We start from the raw sequence: 7,500 nt of genomic DNA on the forward strand, positions 1-7,500 counted from the left end.
ACTCACTTTGTAGACCAGGCTGGCCTCGAACTCAGAAATCCGCCTGCCTCTGCCTCCTGAGTGCTGGGATTAAAGGCGTGCGCCACCACGCCCAGCTACTTATTTGCTTTTTAAAGACTTAGTTTCTTTAGGTAGCTTTGGCTCTCCTGGGACTCCAACTTTAGACTAATCTGGCCTCAAACTCAGAGACCCACCCCTTTCTGACTCCCGAGCCCTGGAATTTAAGGTGCGCACCACCTTAGTATTCCTGAGGTAAGGATCCACGTCAGCTGTTGGAAGCTTTGTCTGCCCCTGGCTTGTTACTCAAAAGAAATGGACATTTACTTTGTAGTTTGGGTTATGCTCCAATTCCATTTTGGTTTTTGCTTCTATTCTCCCAACTTTGACTCTTGGCCAGTCTCTTAACTGGTTCCCCCTGGCCTTTGACATATTTTTATCAATATGGGGGTTTGAGGTTTGGAGAGGAGATCTAGAGCTCCCACGTCCAATTCCCAGCCCCTCATAGCACCTCACAATGGACCCGATTCCCTCTTCTGGCATTAGAAGATGCTTGCGGCTGGTTTTGTGTGTTCTTTCCCTGATTCTAAAATGTGTCCCGTTTTCAAAGACCTGGGACTCCTTTATTGGAGAACAGCAGGCGTTTCTCTTTGCTAGCAGACCTCCTTTTACTCCTGGGGCTAGGAACCCAACCCAGAACCTTGTGCACACTTAGCACACCCTTTCCTGGTGAGCTCTACCCTGAGACCTGTCTGCTGTTCAGCATTAGTTACACCAAACCAAGGCAAGGTTAACCTGCTCGGTGCATGATCCTGTTTCTTGGGGATTAGTACTTGGAATCAGGCTCCACAGAGCCAGAGATTCCAGGCTGTAAAAGGGAAGTGGGGAACAGGAAGTTGGACTCCGTCTCCCACCCGGCTGAGGAAGCTTTAGAGTGATCTTTAGGCCATGGTAAAAGTTTGGGTGCTCCCGAGATGGCCAAGCAATGAACCAGTCAGGAAAGGCAAAAGAGGAAAGCCTGAAGAGAAGTGATCCCAGGAGGAAAAATAGCAGGGCCCATGGGCACAGTGATGCCAGTTCTAGGGTGTGATACCATGGCCAAGGTGCATGGGGGGATGGCCATTGATGGCTATTGAATGTGCATGTATCTATTTGAGAAACTGAGTACCCTTTAAACACTTTGAACCCTCCTTCCCTCCCTCCCTTTTCTTTTTTCAGTGATGGAGATTGAACCCATGGCCTTGTGTATACTAGAAAAATACTCTACCACTGAGCTATAGCCTCAGCCCCCACCCCACCTTATTATCTTTCAACGTTTTAAAATTTAAAAACAAAGTCTTTTAGCTTTGCTTTTGTTTATTTTGAGACAGGACTTATGTAGTCCTGGCTGTCCTAGAACTCTCCGTGTAGACCAGGCTGGCCTCAAACTCACAGAGATCCACTTGCCTCTGCCCCTCAAGGTTTATTCATTTATGTATTTTATGTTTATGAATGCTTCATTGTATGCCAGAAGAGGGAATCGGGTCCATTGTGAGGTGCTATGAGGGGCTGGGAATTGGACGTGGGAGCTCTAGAAAAAGCAGAGCTGTGGTGCTCCTAACCACTGAGCCATCCTGCCAGCCCCTTAAGATAGGCTCTTATTCAGTACCTGAGCAGGCTCCTTGAACTTGTAATCCTCCTGCCTCAACCTCTAAGGTAGATGAAATTACAGGCCTGGCCCCTGACTCTGCTCTGCTCTGGTATTTCTCTCTCCCCCTCCCCCTACACCCCGTGTGTGTGGGGGGGGGGGGGGGGGGGGGGCTTTATTAAACAGGATCTCTTATATCTTGAGTGGACATCCAACACTCTATAAGTAGCCAGGGACGACCTGAACCCCTCAGTCCTCCTGCTTGCCTCTCCAGGTGCCGAGATTATGAGGGGCATGCACCCCAGAGCCTCCAATCTTCAGGGTTTGTTTTGTTTTGTTTTGTTTTGTTTGAGACAGGGTTTCTTTGCATAGCCCTGGCTGTCCTGGAACTCACTCTGTAGACCAGGCTGGCCTTGAACTCAGAAATTCACCTGCCTCTGCCTCCCAAGTTCTGGGATTAAAGGCATGCGCCACCACGCCCCAGCTCCAGCTTTATTTTTCTTAACACTTTCCAGCTATTTCCCTGGGAAACTGGCTACTTGGGACTCCCTCTCTGCCTGGGAACCAACAACCAGCAGAGCTCAGTCACATGACAACTTTCACCGCAAGACCTGAGTCTATTTCCTCCTTTGACGGCCTCCTGTGGGAACAGAGGCATAAATCAATAACAACTATTTCAGATAAGTCTGTTCGAGCTTACTATTCCGGAAGCAGCCTTGGGTGGTGGTGATGGCGTGGGCACAGCAATCAATGCTGAAGGAAGCCGGGGTTCAAAGAGGCCCCAGCTTCCTCTTAACCACACAGAGAGGCACAACTGTAAACATGGTGAGGCAGAACTGCAGGTGAGAGGGTCCCAGCCTCCTGGGACTTGCAGTGTGAAAAGGCTTCCGGAAAGAGGTCAGAGGTCATCTTGTGAGTTAGTATTCTCCCCGTTTTACATGTAAAGCAAGCAAGGCTTCGGTCTTCTGAAGTTACTTACCCAAGGGCCAGGGTAAGGGTTACTTACCCACAGAGCTGAAAAATGCCAGTGCCAGGGTTCCAAGTGTGAAGTCTCCAGGGCTGGCCCTTGACTCTCTAACAACTGCCCAATCAGTGTCAGAGAAATCGTGTCTCCTCTGCTGGTCTAGGCATAGGGAAGAGTCCCTCATCTCACCCCTCCCTGGGACCTGCCTCCCTGGGAAGAACAGACTGGGGTGAGCGCTTTGCTTGGCCTTGCAAGAGTGACAGGTATCATGTTAGATTGTCCACAGTCACACAAAGAGAATCAGCCACCTCTGGGCCCTACTGAAATAGCACCAGGTCACTGCATGTGTGAGGTGAAGTTCCTACAAGCACACCATGAAGCAGGGACCTGGAGGCCTGGCCGGGCCGCCAGTGTCAGCATCATTAGCTTCGGCAGATGGTACAAAATGTTTGCTTTTTAAAAAAAGTGTTGGTTTTGCCAAGGTTAGTGGAGCACCCTTGATCCCAGCACTCAGGAGGCAGAAGTAGGCGGATCTCTGAGAGTCGGAAACCAGTCTGGTCTCCACAGTTTGAGGCAAGCCAAGGATACTAGTGAGTCCTTACCCCCTCCCCGCCCCCCCCGCTCGTGCCCCCCTCCATTGGGGTTATTGCCAAAATTCTTTCAGTGGGGGAGCTGTAAACAGTACCTACTTCCACCTCCTGAGGACAAATTAAAGGACAGTTCTACAATAGTTTACCTTAGGGAACCAATGATTTTACTGTGCATACTTACAGACCAAGCATGGGTGATGGCTTTCCTGTAGTCACATAGTCGGTGACTTCTTCCCCAATCTGTATTCTCTAGCCGCAGCCACCACCACACACACTCATACACACACACACACCACAGAACTAGGGCGAAATTGCCTACAGCTGCGGGAAGGAACAACCAGATGTCAGCAGTCAAGCACCCAGTTGTGACGATGTTTTGCAGACAGACAGATGGTGTTATAAAGACTTTGGCTTGGAGGACAGAGCTGGGCAACAAGACAGCCAAGTCTATACGGTGAGACCCTGTCTCAGGAAAACAAACCCAAACCCAAACGGGCTAGAAGAGGGCCCCGTGGTTAAGAGTACTTGCTGCTGCTCTGGCAGATGACCTGGGTTCAGTTCCCAGTACCTACATGGTGACGATAGTCTGTAACTCCAGTTTCAGGAGATCTGACACTCCCTTCTGATCTCAGAGGGTACTCCATGTATGTGGTGCACATACATATATGTAAGTCTATACCTATATCTATATCTTTATCTATATCTATATATCTTTTACAATTTTAAAAATAAACCAAAAAAAAGGTAGAGATTGACAGACATCTATCTGATACATACACACACAGAGACAGAGAGACTCAGAGATACACACAGAGAGAAAAGAGACAGAGATGCACACACACATACACAGAGAGAGACTCAGAGAGAGAGAGAGAGAGAGAAACAAAGAAAGAGATCCTTACTGAGAACTCCCTATCATGATGGTACTTTGTTATAACTTGTTTTGTTCGTTTTGTTATAGACAGTGTCTCCTGTGGTCGAAGTTGAGGGAGGAGAAAACTGCTACAGAAAGAGCCCAAGTTCACTTACAACAGACACTGAAATTGCTTTTGCTACTGGGCCATGGTGGCTCACACCTTTAATCCCAGCATTTGGGAGGCAGAGGCAGGTGGAGCTCTGTGAGTTCCTGGTTTACAAAACCAGTTCCAGGACAGCCAGGAAGACGACACACGGGAACCCTGTTTCATAGGAAAGAAAGAAAGAAAGAAAGAAAGAAAGAAAGAAAGAAAGAAAGAAAGAAAGAAAGAAAGAAAGAAAGAGAAAGAAAAAGAGAGAGAGAGAGGGAAAAAGAAAAGAAACTGCTTTATCATTAAAAGCAAAAATTACAAGCAACCAGGAGCCTCCCAGAGGACAACATCCACTCAAAGGAAGGAGGACTGTCCTTGATGATGTCTGGGCGGCTCCCAGGTGCTCTTCTGGGGACTAGCTTGCCTCTTTAGGTGACCACAGTGGTTACAATGTCTCAAACAGAACCAGAAGTGAGACAATGTAGCTCAGCTCTCACTGTGGCTAAGACTGCTTGATTTTGCAGCGTCTCTTCCTCTGCTCCAGTTTTTCCTCAATTTAAACCTAAAGGTCATGTCAGAACTCTGAATATGAACGTGGGATAGTTGTACCCTTTTACCTGTGCCTCTGCCCAACAGGCCACACTGTTTACATCTGCTTCCATTGCTTTTTGCCATTAATGCTTGTGTGTGCATACATGTGTGCATGTGTGTGTGATATTCATGTGGGGTGTATGCACATGTAAATGTGTGCATATGTGCATGTGTGTGTACATGGATACATGTATGGAGGCCAGAGGTCACTCCAGGCGTCTACCCAAAGCTCATCAATTTACTGGGTTTGCTCACCAGTGAATTCCAAGAATTTGCCTGTCTCTCACCCATAACCCTGGGGTTACAGACCCACTCCGAGTCAGGCTTTTATTGAGTGTGGACCATCCTCAACCTTGGCTAGCAGGCACTTTACTGAGCCATCTCAGTCCTAACTAGTTATCCCTTTAATTGGCATATTGTGATTATTGTGATAGGTGGCTTAGACTACATTGCTGGGCCCTTGAGCTAGCTAAAAATTCCCAGTACTCTTAAATTCATAACCACACAGCAGATAAGAAGCAAAAACTGGGCTCAATTCTAAGGAGTCTGCACATAGCTGGACCAGGACACAGCCTCAAGACGGAATGAGTGGGCATCTGGGTGACTTCCCTTGTAAGCTGTGCCCACCTGTCCATACCCACACCCACTCTTTCTTAACAGACCCTTGCTTGGCTTTGCCAAAAGCCATTGTCTACATCACTTTCTAGAGTCCCAGCTCCTGCCTAGCAAGGCCCCAAACCCTCAAAGATAAGGTTTGGAAATGTCAAAATCTGGAGGTGGGCTGAGGTGACAGTGAGCCCTTCCATACCCACAGTTAACTAAGCTGAGTTTCTCTGCTCTTGTGGCTAAACACACCAGGAAGTCACAGGTGAGCCAGGTCTCAGGAGGAGACCAGGAAACAGCAGTAAAGCTGTGGTCTCAAGGGGGGGGGGCAAAGAGGAGGACAAAAGGCCCTGTATTATTTTCTGGGGTTGCCACAGACAGCGCACAGACAAGGGCCACCGGTACTTATTTATGTTGGCTCTTCACTCTCAACTCAGGACGCCTGAGATGGAAGGACCACGTGCTGGCTTCTTCTGAGGTCTTGCCTTAACTTGTTGCTGGCTGTCTACCCTTCTGTCTCCCCTGTGTATGACTGTGGCTAGCAACCTTATCATCAGCCCCCATTCATCTTGAAACAGGTCCTTCCTTTATTGCTCAGACTGGTCTCAAACTCCTGGGCTGTGACAATCCTCTGGTCTCAACCTTCCAAGTAGCTGGGAATCACTAGTATACTTTGCAGCATTTAGCTTCAGGGTGCTAAACCATCTAAACCTTCACTGATCCTGTATCCAAATGTGGTTACTTAGCCAAGTGCTGGGGGCTAGGACATACACACTGGAGCAGAGGAAGAATCTGGCTCATAAGAGGACTTTAACGAGAAGTGTAGGTTAGAAAAAGTAAGAATCCAGGGCTGGAGAGATGGCTCAGCTGTTAAGAGCACTGACTGCTCTTCCAGAGGACCTGGGTTTGATTTCCAGTACCCATAGGGGTAACTCCAGTTGCAGGGAATCTGGCATCCTCTTCTAGAGTCTACCAATACCAGGTACACATGTGGTGCAGGCATACATGCAGACAAAACACTCATACCATAGAAGAGAAAGTGAATAAATAGATATATTTTAAATCCAGACATGGCGGTACACATCTATAATCTAATCCTAGCACTAGAGAAGCTAAGGCAAGAGTAATATCATGAGTTCAAACGTAGCTTGGCTATAAAATGAGCCAGTCTGCTACAAAATGAGTCAGCCTGACCTAAATAGCAAGATGCTGTCTTAATAACCCAAAATAGAATAAAATAAAGTGATTAAAGGTACCAGCTATGGGTTCCCAAGAATTCAGATTGTTATGAGAATTGAAAATTGCTGTTGGAAGACAGTGAATTTTAAAACTTTAAAAAAAATTTTTTTATTTAATGTATAAGTGTTCTGCTGAATATACATCTGCCTGCCTGAAGGGGGCATCAGTTTCTGCTATTGATGATTGTGAGCCACCATGTGGTTGCTGGGAATTGAACTCAGGACCTGAGCCATCTCACCAGCCCCGACAGTGACTTTTAGACCCACCAATGGTCTAAACAAGCATGTAGAACCTAAGAATGTACCCATTGCTCTGCTTCAGAAACAAAGACTTCCAATCTGGTAAAAGTTCCCTCAATAATTTTCCCATTCTTTTTTTTTTTTTTTTTTTTTTTTTTTTGAGACAGGGTTTCTCTGTGTANCCCTGGCTGTCCTGGAACTCACTCTGTAGACCAGGCTGTCCTCGAACTCAGAAATTCGCCTGCCTCTGCCTCCCAAGTGCTGGGATTAAAGGTGTGCATCACCACCACCCGGCTAATTTTCCCATTCTTGATTCCTTCCAAACCCTGGAGGAAAGCCTCTTGAGAACTGAGCATGTCAGGGGGCCACTGAGACAGCTCAGCAGATAAGCGCGCTTGCTGCCAAACGTGACAACCTAAATTCAATCCCCCAAGACACACACAGTGGAAGAAGAGAACCAACTTCCACAAGTTGTCCTCTGACGTGATACATGGTCACACACACACCATAAATAAATAAAGATGTAATTTTTGTTTTTTTAAAGAATTGATGTTTTGGGTCAGGTATGGTGCTACATATTTGTAACTCCAACGTTAGAGAAGTAAAGGAAGGAGGAGCAACAGTCCATGGCCAGGCTGGAGAG

Source organism: Mus caroli, chromosome 11, assembly GCF_900094665.2.
Source record: "Mus caroli chromosome 11, CAROLI_EIJ_v1.1, whole genome shotgun sequence".
Lineage (NCBI taxonomy): Eukaryota > Metazoa > Chordata > Mammalia > Rodentia > Muridae > Mus > Mus caroli.